This window comes from Schistocerca serialis, chromosome 9 (genome assembly GCF_023864345.2).
Source record: "Schistocerca serialis cubense isolate TAMUIC-IGC-003099 chromosome 9, iqSchSeri2.2, whole genome shotgun sequence".
Classification (NCBI taxonomy): Eukaryota; Metazoa; Arthropoda; class Insecta; order Orthoptera; family Acrididae; genus Schistocerca; species Schistocerca serialis.
The window spans coordinates 549,893,369-549,906,946 of record NC_064646.1 but is presented as its reverse complement, the minus strand read 5'-3'; positions in this window follow the sequence as shown (position 1 = coordinate 549,906,946).

The following is a 13,578-nucleotide window of genomic DNA, read 5'->3' as shown; positions in this document are numbered from 1 at the left end:
TTCCGATGCAATTTCGGTGTTTCATCGTCAATAAGAAAGTACAAGGTATACAGTAAACCTGAAGTGAAGCATCGGAATCTATAACTGGTGTCACAGCAATGGTTCAAACTATAATCACTAAGAAGAGTCAGTCATCTTGTACTTAAGTCGGCATTGTGCCTTTTCTATTTAATTCCGATCCAATTTCTGTGTTTAATCGGCAATAAGGTCAGAGGGATACAGTAAACCTGAAGCGAAGCATCGGAATCTATAACTAGTGTCACAGGAATGGTTTAAACATAGACAGTAGGAAGAGTCAGTCTTCTTGTACTTAAGTCGGCATTGTGCCATTTGTATTTAATTCCGATGCAATTTCTGTGTTTCATTGTCAATAAGAAGGTCAGAGGGATACAGTAAACCTAAAGTGAAGCATCGGAATCCAAAACTAGTGTCACAGGAATGGTTCAAAAGATAGACAGTAGGAAGAGTCAGTCTTCTTGTACTTAAGTCGGCATTGTGCCTTTTATATTTAATTCCGATGCAATTTCTGTGTTTCATCGTCAATAAGAAGGTACAAGGTATACAGTAAACATGGAGTGGCGCATCGGAATCTATAACTAGTGTCACAGGAATGGTTCAAAACATAGACAGTAAGAAAAGTCAGTCTTCTTGTACTTGAGTCGGCATTGTGAGTTTTCTATTTAATTCCGATGCAATTTCGGTGTTTCATCGTCAATAAGAAGGTCAGAGGGATACAGTAAACCTCAAGTGAAGCATCGGAATCTATAACTAGTGTCACAGGAATGGTTCAAAACATAGACAGTAAGAAGAGTCAGTCTTCGTGTACTAAAGTTGGCATTTTGCCTTTTGTATTTAATTCCAATGCTATTTCTGTGTGTCACCGTCAATAACAAGGTCCAAGGGATACAGTAAACCTGAAGTGAAGCATCGGAATCTATAACTATTGTCACCGGAATGGTTCAAACTATTATCAGTAAGAAGAGTCAGTCTTCTTGTACTTAAGTCGGCATTGTGCCTTTTCTATTTCATTCCGATGGAGTTTCTGTGTTTCATCGTCAATAAGAAGGTACAAGGGTTACAGTAAACCTGAAGTGAAGCATCGGAATCTATAACTAGTGTCACAGGAATGGTTCAAAACATAGACAGTAGGAAGAGTCAGTCTTCTTGTCCTTAAGTCGGCATTGTGCATTTTGTATTTAATTCCGATGCAATTTCTGTGTTTCATCGTCAACAAGAAGGTACAAGGGATACAGTAAACCTGAAGCGAAGCATCGGAATCTATAACTAGAGTCACAGGAATGTTTCAAAACATAGTCACTAAGAAGAGTCAGTCTTCTTGTCCTTAAGTCGGCATTGTGCCTTTTGTACTTAATTCCAATGCAATTTCGGTGTTTCATCGGCAATAAGGTCAGAGGGATACAGTAAAGCTGAAGTGAAGCATCGGAATCCTAAACTAGTGTCACAGGAATGGATCATAACATAGACAGTAGGAAGAGTCAGTCTTCTTGTACTTAAGTCGGTATTGTGCCTTTTGTATTTAATTCCGATACAATTTCTGTGTTTCATCGTCAATAAGAAGGTACAAGGTATACAGTAAACCTGAAGTGAAGCATCGGAATCTATAACTAGTGTCACAGGAATGGTTCAAAACATAGTCAGTAAGAAGAGTCAGTCTTCTTGTACTTAAGTCGGCATTGTGCCTTTTCAATTTAATTCCGATGCAATTTCTGTGTTTCATCGTCAATAAGAAGGTCCAAGGGTTACAGTAAACCTGGAGTGAAGCATCGGAATCTATAACTAGTGTCACAGGAATGGTTCAAACATAGACAGTAAGAAGAGTCAGTCTTCTTGTACTTTAGTCGACATTGGCCTTTTCTATTTAATTCCGATGCAATTTCTGTGTTTTATCGTCAATAAGAATGTCCAAGGTATACAGTAAACCTGAAGCAAAGCATCGGAATCTATAACTAGTGTCACAGGAATGGTTCAAAGCATTGACAGTAAGAAGAGTCAGTCTTCTTGTACTTGAGTAGGCATTGTGAGTTTTCTATTTAATTCCGATGCAATTTCGGTGTTTCATAGTCAATAACAAGGTCAGAGGGATACAGTAAACCAGAAGTGAAGCATCGGAATCTATAACTAGTGTCACAGGAATGGTTCAAACATAGTCAGTAAGAAGAGTCAGTCTTCTTGTACTTAAGTGGGCATTGTGCCTTTTCTATTTAATTCCGATGCAATTTCTGTGTTTCATCGTCAATAAGAAGGTCCAAGGGTTACAGTAAACCTGGAGTGAAGCATCGGAATCTATAACTAGTGTCACAGGAATGGTTCAAAACATAGACAGTAAGAAGAGTCAGTCTTCTTGTACTTAAGTCGACATTGTGCCTTTTCTATTTAATTCCGAAGCAAATTTCTGTGTTTCATCGTCAATAAGAATGTCCAAGGTATACAGTAAACCTGAAGTAAAGCATCGGAATCTATAACTAGTGTCACAGCAATGTTTCAAACTATAATAACTAAGAAGAGTCAGTCTTCTTGTACTTAAGTCGGCATTCTGCCTTTTCTATTTAATTCCGATGCAATTTCTGTGTTTCATCGTCAATAAGAATGTCCAAGGTATACAGTAAACCTGAAGCAAAGCATCGGAATCTATAACTAGTGTCACAGGAATGGTTCAAAGCATAGACAGTAAGAAGAGTCAGTCTTCTTGTACTTGAGTCGGCATTGTGAGTTTTCTATTTAATTCCGATGCAATTTCGGTGTTTCATAGTCAATAACAAGGTCAGAGGGATACAGTAAACCAGTAGTGAAGCATCGGAATCTATAACTAGTGTCACAGGAATGGTTCAAACATAGTCAGTAAGAAGAGTCAGTCTTCTTGTACTTAAGTGGGCATTGTGCCTTTTCTATTTAATTCCGATGCAATTTCTGTGTTTCATCGTCAATAAGAAGGTCCAAGGGTTACAGTAAACCGGGAGTGAAGCATCGGAATCTATAACTAGTGTCACAGGAATGGTTCAAAACATAGACAGTAAGAAGAGTCAGTCTTCTTGTACTTAAGTCGACATTGTGCCTTTTCTATTTAATTCCGATGCAATTTCTGTGTTTCATCGTCAATAAGAATGTCCAAGGTATACAGTAAACCTGAAGTAAAGCATCGGAATCAATAACTAGTGTCACAGCAATGGTTCAAACTATAATAACTAAGAAGAGTCAGTCTTCTTGTACTTAAGTCGGCATTGTGCCTTTTCTATTTAATTCCGATGCAATTTCTGTGTTTCATCGTCAATAAGAAGGTCCAAGGGATACAGTAAACCTGGAGTGAAGCATCAGAATCTATAACTAGTGTCACATTAATGGTTCAAAAACATAGGCAGTAAGAAGAGTAAGTCTTCTTGTACTTGAGTCGGCATTGTGAGTTATCTATTTAATTCCGATGCAATTTCGGTGTTTCATCGTCAATAAGAAGGTCAGTGGGTTACAGTAAACCTGAAGTGAAGCATCGGTATCTATAACTAGTGTCACAGGAATGGTTCAAACATAGTCAGTAAGAAGAGTCAGTCTTCTTGTACTTATGTCGGCATTGTGCCTTTTCTATTTAATTCCGATGCAATTTCTGTGTTTCATCGTCAATAAGAAGGTCCAAGGGTTACAGTAAACCTGGAGTGAAGCATAGGAATCTATAACTAGTGTCACAGCAATGGTTCAAACTATAATCACCAAGAAGAGTCAGTCTTCTTGTACTTAAGTCGCCATTGTGCCTTTTCTATTTAATTCCGATGCAATTTCTGTGTTTCATCGGCAATAAGGTCAGAGGGATACAGTAAACCTAAAGTGAAGCATCGGAATCCAAAACTAGTGTCATAGGAATGGTTCAAAAGATAGACAGTAGGAAGAGTCAGTCTTCTTGTACTTAAGTCGGCATTGTGCCTTTTATATTTAATTCCGATGCAATTTCTGTGTTTCATCGTCAATAAGAAGGTACAAGGTATACAGTAAACCTGAAGTGAAGCATCGGAATCTATAACTAGTGTCACAGGAATGGTTCAAATCATAGTCAGTAAGAAGAGTCAGTCTTCTTGTACTTAAGTCGGCATTGTGCCTTTTCTATTTAATTCCGATGCAATTTCTGTGTTTCATCGTCAATAAGAAGGTCCAAGGTATACAGTAAACATGGAGTGACGCATCGGAATCTATAACTAGTGTCACAGGAATGGTTCAAAACATAGACAGTAAGAAAAGTCAGTCTTCTTGTACTTGAGTCGGCATTGTGAGTTTTCTATTTAATTCCGATGAAATTTCGGTGTTTCATCGTGAATAAGAAGGTCAGAGGGATACAGTAAACCTCAAATGAAGCATCGGAATCTATAACTAGTGTCACAGGAATGGTTCAAAACATAGACAGTAAGAAGAGTCAGTCTTCGTGTACTAAAGTTGGCATTTTGCCTTTTGTATTTAATTCCAATGCTATTTCTGTGTGTCACCGTCAATAACAAGGTCCAAGGGATACAGTAAACCTGAAGTGAAGCATCGGAATCTATAACTATTGTCACCGGAATGGTTCAAACTATTATCAGTAAGAAGAGTCAGTCTTCTTGTACTTAAGTCGGCATTGTGCCTTTTCTATTTCATTCCGATGGAGTTTCTGTGTTTCATCGTCAATAAGAAAGTCCAAGGAATACAGTAAACCTGGAGTGAAGCATCGGAATCTATAACTAGTGTCACAGGAATGGTTGAAACATAGACAGTAAGAAGAGTCAGTCTTCTTGTACTTATGTCGGCATTGTGCCTTTTGTATTTAATTCCGATGCAATTTATGTGTTTCATCGTCAATAAGAAGGTCAGAGGGATACAGTAAACCTGAAGTGACGCATCGGAATCCATAACTAGTGTCACAGGAATGGTTCAAAACATAGACAGTAAGAAGAGTCAGTCTTCTTGTCCTTAAGTCGGCATTGTGCATTTTGTATTTAATTCCGATGCAATTTCTGAGTTTCATCGTCAACAAGAAGGTACAAGGGATACAGAAAACCTGGAGTGAAGCATCGGAATCTGTAACTAGTGTCACAGTAATGGTTCAAAACATAGACAGTAAGAAGAGTCAGTCTTCTTGTACTTAAGTCGGCATTGTGCCTTTTGTATTTAATTTCGATGCAATTTCTGTGTTTCATTGTCAATAAGAAGGTCCAAGGAATACAGTAAACCTGAAGTGAAGCATCGGAATCTATAACTAGTGTCACTGGAATTGTTCAAAATATAGACAGTAAGAAGAGTCAGTCTTCTTGTACTTAAGTCAGCATTGTGCCTTTTGTGTTTAATTCCGATGCAATTCCTGTGATTCATCGTCAATAAGAAGGTCCAAGGGTAACAGTAAACCTGAAGTGAAGCATCGGAATCTATAACTAGAGTCACAGGAATGTTTCAAAACATAGTCAGTAAGAAGAGTCAGTCTTCTTGTCCTTAAGTCGGCATTGTGCCTTTTGTACTTAATTCCGATGCAATTTCTGTGTTTCATCGGCAATAAGGTCAGAGGGATACAGTAAAGCTGAAGTGAAGCATCGGAATCCTAAACTAGTGTCACAGGAATGGTTCATAACATAGACAGTAGGAAGAGTCAGTCTTCTTGTACTTAAGTCGGCATTGTGCCTTTTGTATTTAATTCCGATACAATTTCTGTGTTTCATCGTCAATAAGAAGGTACAAGGTATACAGTAAACCTGAAGTGAAGCATCGGAATCTATGACTAGTGTCACAGGAATGGTTCAAAACATAGTCAGTAAGAAGAGTCAGTCTTCTTGTACTTAAGTCGGCATTGTGCCTTTTCTATTTAATTCCGATGCAATTTCTGTGTTTCATCGTCAATAAGAAGCTCCAAGGGTTACAGTAAACCTGGAGTGAAGCATCGGAATCTATAACTAGTGTCACAGGAATGGTTCAAACATAGACAGTAAGAAGAGTCAGTCTTCTTGTACTTTAGTCGACATTGGCCTTTTCTATTTAATTCCGATGCAATTTCTGTGTTTCATCGTCAATAAGAATGTCCAAGGTATACAGTAAACCTGAAGCAAAGCATCGGAATCCATAACTAGTGTCACAGGAATGGTTCAAAACATAGACAGTAAGAAAAGTCAGTCTTCTTGTACTTGAGTCGGCATTGTGAGTTTTCTATTTAATTCCGATGCAATTTCGGTGTTTCATCGTGAATAAGAAGGTCAGAGGGATACAGTAAACCTCAAATGAAGCATGGGAATCTATAACTAGTGTCACAGGAATGGTTCAAAACATAGACAGTAAGAAGAGTCAGTCTTCGTGTACTAAAGTTGGCATTTTGCCTTTTGTATTTAATTCCAATGCTATTTCTGTGTGTCACCGTCAATAACAAGGTCCAAGGGATACAGTAAACCTGAAGTGAAGCATCGGAATCTATAACTATTGTCACCGGAATGGTTCAAACTATTATCAGTAAGAAGAGTCAGTCTTCTTGTACTTAAGTCGGCATTGTGCCTTTTCTATTTCATTCCGATGGAGTTTCTGTGTTTCATCGTCAATAAGAAGGTCCAAGGAATACAGTAAACCTGGAGTGAAGCATCGGAATCTATAACTAGTGTCACAGCAATGGTTCAAAGCATAGACAGTAAGAAGAGTCAGTCTTCTGTACTTGAGTCGGCATTGTGACTTTTCTATTTAATTCCGATGCAATTTCGGTGTTTCATAGTCAATAACAAGGTCAGAGGGACACAGTAAACCAGAAGTGAAGCATCGGAATCTATAACTAGTGTCACAGGAATGGTTCAAACGTAGTCAGTAAGAAGAGTCAGTCTTCTTGTACTTAAGTGGGCATTGTGCCTTTTCTATTTAATTCCGATGCAATTTCTGTGTTTCATCGTCAATAAGAAGGTCCAAGGGTTACAGTAAACCTGGAGTGAAGCATCGGAATCTATAACTAGTGTCACAGGAATGGTTCAAAACATAGACAGTAAGAAGAGTCAGTCTTCTTGTACTTAAGTCGACATTGTGCCTTTTCTATTTAATTCCGAAGCAAATTTCTGTGTTTCATCGTCAATAAGAATGTCCAAGGTATACAGTAAACCTGAAGTAAAGCATCGGAATCTATAACTAGTGTCACAGCAATGGTTCAAACTATAATAACTAAGAAGAGTCAGTCTTCTTGTACTTAAGTCGGCATTCTGCTTTCTCTATTTAATTCCGATGGAATTTCTGTGTTTCATCGTCAATAAGAACGTCCAAGGTATACAGTAAACCTGAAGCAAAGCATCGGAATCTATAACTAGTGTCACAGGAATGGTTCAAAGCATAGACAGTAAGAAGAGTCAGTCTTCTTGTACTTGAGTCGGCATTGTGAGTTTTCTATTTAATTCCGATGCAATTTCGGTGTTTCATAGTCAATAACAAGGTCAGAGGGATACAGTAAACCAGAAGTGAAGCATCGGAATCAATAACTAGTGTCACAGGAATGGTTCAAACATAGTCAGTAAGAAGAGTCAGTCTTCTTGTACTTAAGTGGGCATTGTGCCTTCTCTATTTAATTCCGATGCAATTTCTGTGTTTCATCGTCAATAAGAAGGTCCAAGGGTTACAGTAAACCTGGAGTGAAGCATAGGAATCTATAACTAGTGTCACAGGAATGGTTCAAAACATAGACAGTAAGAAGAGTCAGTGTTCTTGTACTTAAGTCACCATTGTGCTTTTTCTATTTAATTCCGATGCACTTTCTGTGTTTCATCGACAATAAGAATGTCCAAGGTAAACAGTAAACCTGAAGTAAAGCATCGGAATCTATAACTAGTGTCACAGCAATGGTTCAAACTATAATCACCAAGAAGAGTCAGTCTTCTTGTACTTAAGTCGGCATTGTGCCTTTTCTATTTAATTCCAATGCAATTTCTGTGTTTCATCGGCAATAAGGTCAGAGGGATACAGTAAACCTGAAGTGAAGCATCGGAATCTATAACTAGAGTCACAGGAGTGTTTCAAATCACAGTCAGTAAGAAGAGTCAGTCTTCTTGTCCTTAAGTCGGCATTGTGCCTTTTGTATTTAATTCCGATGCAATTTCTGTGTTTCATCGGCAATAAGGTCAGAGGGATACAGTAAACCTGAAGTGAAGCATCGGAATCTATAACTAGTGTCACCGGAATGGTTCAAAACATAGACAGTAGGAAGAGTCAGTCTTCTTGTACTTAAGTCGGCATTGTGCCATTTGTATTTAATGCCGATGCAATTTCTGTGTTTCATTGTCAATAAGAAGATCAGGGGGAAACAGTAAACCTGAGGTGAAGCATCGGAATCCAACACTAGTGACACAGGAATGGTTCAAAATATAGACAGTAAGAAGAGTCAGTCTTCTTGTACTTAAGTCGGCATTGTGCGTTTTGTATTTAATTCCGTTGCAATTTCTGTGTTTCATCGTCAATAAGAAGGTACAAGGCATACAGTAAACCTGAAGTGAAGCATCGAAATCTATAATTAGTGTCGCAGCAATGGTTCAAACTATAATCACTAAGAAGAGTCAGTCTTCTTGTACTTAAAACGGCATTGTGCCTTTTCTATTTAATTCCGATGCAATTTCTGTGTTTCATCGGCAATAAGGTCAGAGGGATACAGTAAACCTGAAGTGAAGCATCGGAATCCATAACTAGTGTCACAGGAATGGTTCAAACATAGACAGTAGGAAGAGTCAGTCTTCTTGTACTTAAGTCGGCATTGTGCCATTTGAATTTAATTCCAATGCAATTTCTGTGTTTCATTGTCAATAAGAAGGTCAGAGGGATACAGTAAACCTAAAATGAAGCATCGGAATCCAAAACTAGTGTCACAGGAATGGTTCAAAAGATAGACAGTAGGAAGAGTGAGTCTTCTTGTACGTAAGTCGGCATTGTGCCTTTTGTATTTAATTCCGATGCAATTTCTGTGTTTCATCGTCAATAAGAAGGTACAAGGTATACAGTAAACCTGAAGTGAAGCATCGGAATCTATAACTAGTGTCACAGGAATGGTTCAAAACATAGTAAGAAGAGTCAGTCTTCTTGTACTTAAGTCGGCATTGTGCCTTTTCTATTTAATTCCGATGCAACTTCTGTGTTTCATTGTCAATAAGAAGGGCCAAGGTATACAGTAGACATGGAGTGAAGCATCGGAATCTATAACTAGTGTCACAGGAATGGTTCAAAACATAGACAGTAAGATGAGTCGGTCTTCTTGTACTTGAGTCGGCATTGTGAGTTTTCTATTTAATTCCGATGCAATTTCAGTGTTTCATCGTCAATAAGAAGGTCAGAGGGATACAGTAAACCTGAAGTGAAGCATCGGAATCTATAACTAGTGTCACAGGAATGGTTCAAACATAATCAGTAAGAAGAGTCAGTCTTCTTGTACTTAAGTCGGCATTGTGCCTTTTCTATTTAATTCCGATGCAATTTCTGTGTTTCATCGTCAATAAGAAGGTCCAAGGGTTACAGTAAACCTGGAGTGAAGCATCGGAATCTATAACTAGTGTCACAGGAATGGTTCAAAACATAGACAGTAAGAAGAGTCAGTCTTCTTGTACTTAAGTCGGGATTGTGCCTTTTGTATTAAATACCGATGCAATTTCTGTGTTTCATCGGCAATAAGGTCAGAGGGATACAGTAAACCTGAAGTGAAGCATCGGAATCTATAACTAGTGTCACAGGAATGGTTCAAAATATAGACAGCAGGAAGAGTCAGTCTTCTTGTACTTAAGTCGGCATTGTGCCATTTGTATTTAATTCCGATGCAATTTCTGTGTTTCGTCGTAAATAAGAAGGTACAAGGTATACAGTAATCCTGAAGTGAAGCATCGGAATCTATAACTAGTTTCACAGGAATGGTTCAAAGCATAGTCAGTAAGAAGAGTCAGTCTTCTTGTACTTAAGTCGGCATTGTGCCTTTTCTAATTAATTCTGATGCAATTTCTGTGTTTCGTCGTCAATAAGAATGTCCAAGGGTTACAGTAAACCTGGAGTGAAGGATCAGAATCTATAATTAGTGTCACAGGAATGGTTCAAAGCATAGACAGTAAGAAGAGTCAGTCTTCTTGTACGTAAGTCGACATTGAGACTTTTCTATTTAATTCCGATGCAATTTCTGTGCTTCATCGTCAATAAGAATGTCGAAGGTATACAGTAAACCTGAAGTAAAGCATCGGAAGCTATGACTAGTGTCACAGCAATGGTTCAAACTATAATCACTAAGAAGAGTCAGTCTTCTTGTACTTAAGTCGGCATTGTGCCTTTTCTATTTAATTCCGATGTAATTTCTGTATTTCATCGTCAATAAGAAGGTTCAAGGGATACAGTAAACCTGAAGTGAAGCATCGGACTCTATAACTAGTGTCACAGGAATGGTTCAAAACATAGACAGTAAGAAGAGTCAGTCTTCTTGTACTTAAGTCGACATTGTTCCTTTTCTATTTAATTCCGATGTAATTTCTGGGTTTCATCGTCAATAAGAATGTCCAAGGTATACAGTAAACCTAAAGTAAAGCATCGGAATCCATAACTAGTGTCACAGCAATGGATCAAACTATAATCACTAAGAAGAGTCAGTCTTCTTGTACTTAAGTCGGCATTGTGCCTTTTCTATTTAATTCCGATGCAATTTCTGTGTTTCATCGGCAATAAGGTCAGAGGGATACAGTAAACCAGAAGTGAAGCATCGGAATCTATAACTAGGGTCACAGGAGTGTTTCAAATCATAGTCAGTAAGAAGAGTCAGTCTTCTTGTCCTTAAGTCGGCATTGTGCCTTTTGTATTTAATTCCGTTGCAATTTCTGTGTTTCATCGTCAATAAGAGTGTCCAAGGTATACAATAAACCTGAAGTAAAGCATCGGAATCCATAATTAGTGTCACAGCAATGGTTCAAACTATAATCACCAAGAAGAGTCAGTCTTCCTGAACTTAAGTCGGCATTGTGCCTTTTCTATTTAATTCCGATGCAAATTCTGTGTTTCATCGTCAATAAGAAGGTCCAAGGGATACAGTAAACCTGGAATGAAGCATCGAAATCTATAACTAGTGTCACAGGAACGGTTCAAAACATAGACAGTAAGAAGAGTCAGTCTTGTTGTTTTTAAGTCGTCATTGTGAGTTTTCTATTTAATTCCGAAGCAATTTCTGTGTTTCATCGTCAATAAGAAGGTCAGAGGGGTACAGTAAACCTAAAGTGAAGCATCGGAATCTATAACTAGTGTAACAGGAATGGTTCAAAACATAGAGAGTATGAAGAGTCAGTCTTCTTGTACTTAAGTCGGCATTGTGCCTATTGTATTTAATTTCGATGCAATTTCTGTGTTTCATCGTCAATAAGAAGGTCCAAGGAATACAGTAAACCTGAAGTGAAGCGTCGGAATCAATAACTAGTGTCACTGGAATGGTTCAAAATATAGACAGTAAGAAGAGTCAGTCTTCTTGTACTTAAGTCAGCATTGTGCCTTTTGTGTTTAATTCCGATGCAATTCCTGTGATTCATCGTCAATAAGAAGGTCCAAGGGATACAGTAAACGTGAAGTAAAGCATCGGAATCTATAACTAGTGTCACAGCAATGGTTCAAATTATAATCACTAAGAAGAGTCAGTCTTCTTGTACTTAAGTCGGCATTGTGCCTTTTCTATTTAATTCCGATGCAATTTCTGTGTTTCATCGTCAATAAGAAGGTCCAAGGTATACAGTTAACCTGGAGTGAAGCATCGGAATCTATAACTAGTGTCACAGGAATGGTTCAAAACATAGACAGTAAGAAGAGTCAGTCTTCTTGTACTTAAGTCAGCATTGTGCCTTTTGTGTTTAATTCCGAAGCAATTTCTGTGTTTCATCGTCAATAAGAAGGTCAGAGGGGTACAGTAAACCTAAAGTGAAGCATCGGAATCTATAACTAGTGTCACAGGAATGGTTCAAAACATAGACAGTATGAAGAGTCAGTCTTCTTGTACTTAAGTGGGCATTGTGCCTTTTTATTTAATTCCGATGCAATTTATGTGTTTCATTGTCAATAAGAAGGTCCATGGGTTACAGCAAACCTGGAGTGAAGCTTCGGAATTTATAACTAGTGTCACAGGAATGGTTCAAACATAGACAGTCAGAAGAGTCAGTCTTCTTGTACTAAAGTCGACATTGTGCCTTTTCTATTTAATTCCGATGCAATTTCTGTGTTTCATCGTCAATAAGAATGTCCAAGGTATACAGTAAACCTGAAGTAAAGCATCGGAATCCATAACTAGTGTCACAGCAATGGTTCAAACTATAATCACTAAGAAGAGTCAGTCTTCCTGAAGTTAAGTCGGCATTGTGCCTTTTATATTTAATTCCGATGCAATTTCTGTGTTTCATCGTGAATAAGAAGGTCCAAGGGATACAGTAATCCTGGAGTGAAGCATCGGAATCTATAACAAGTGTCACAGGAATGGTTCAAAACATAGACATTAAGAAGAGTCAGTCTTCTTGTACTTAAGTCGGCATTGTGCCTTTTCCATTTAATTCCGATGCAATTTCTGTGTTTCATCGTCAATAAGTAGGTCCAAGGGTTACAGTAAACCTGGAGTGAAGCATCGGAATCTATAACAAGTGTCACAGGAATGGTTCAAAACATAGACATTAAGAAGAGTCAGTCTTCTTGTACTTAAGTCGGCATTGTGCCTTTTCCATTTAATTCCGATGCAATTTCTGTGTTTCATCGTCAATAAGTAGGTCCAAGGGTTACAGTAAACCTGGAGTGAAGCATCGGAATCTATAACTAGTGTCACAGGAATGGTTCAAAACATAGACAGTAAGAAGAGTCAGTCTTCTTGTACTTAAGTCGGCATTGTGCCTTATGTATTTAATTCCGATGCAATTTCTGTGTTTCATCGGCAATAAGGTCAGAGGGATACAGTAAACCTGAAGTGAAGCATCGGAATCTATAACTAGTGTCACAGGAATGGTTCAAAACATAGACAGTAGGAAGAGTCAGCCTTATTGTACTTAAGTCGGCATTGTGCCTTTTGTATTTAATTCCGTTGCAATTTCTGTGTTTCATCGTCAATAAGAATGTCCAAGGTATACAGTAAACCTGAAGTAAAGCATCGGAATCCATAACTAGTGTCACAGCCTTGGTTCAAACTATAATCACTAAGAAGAGTCAGTCTTCCTGAAGTTAAGTCGGCATTGTGCCTTTTCTATTTAATTCCGATGCAATTTCTGTGTTTCATCGTCAATAAGAAGGTCCAAGGGATACAGTAAGCCTGGAGTGAAGCATCGGAATCTATAACTAGTGTCACAGGAATGGTTCAAAACACAGACATTAGAAAGAGTCAGTCTTCTTGTACTTAAGTCGGCATTGTGCCTTTTGTTTTTAATTCCGATGCAATTTCTGTGTTTCATTGTCAATAAAAAGGTCAGAGGGATACAGTAAACCTGAAGTGTAGCATCGGAATCTATAACTAGTGTCACAGGAATGGTTCAAAACATAGACAGTAAGAAGAGTCAGTCTTCTTGTCCTTAAGTCGGCATTGTGCCTTTTGTATTTAATTCCGATGCAATTTCTGTGTTTCATCGTCAACAAGAA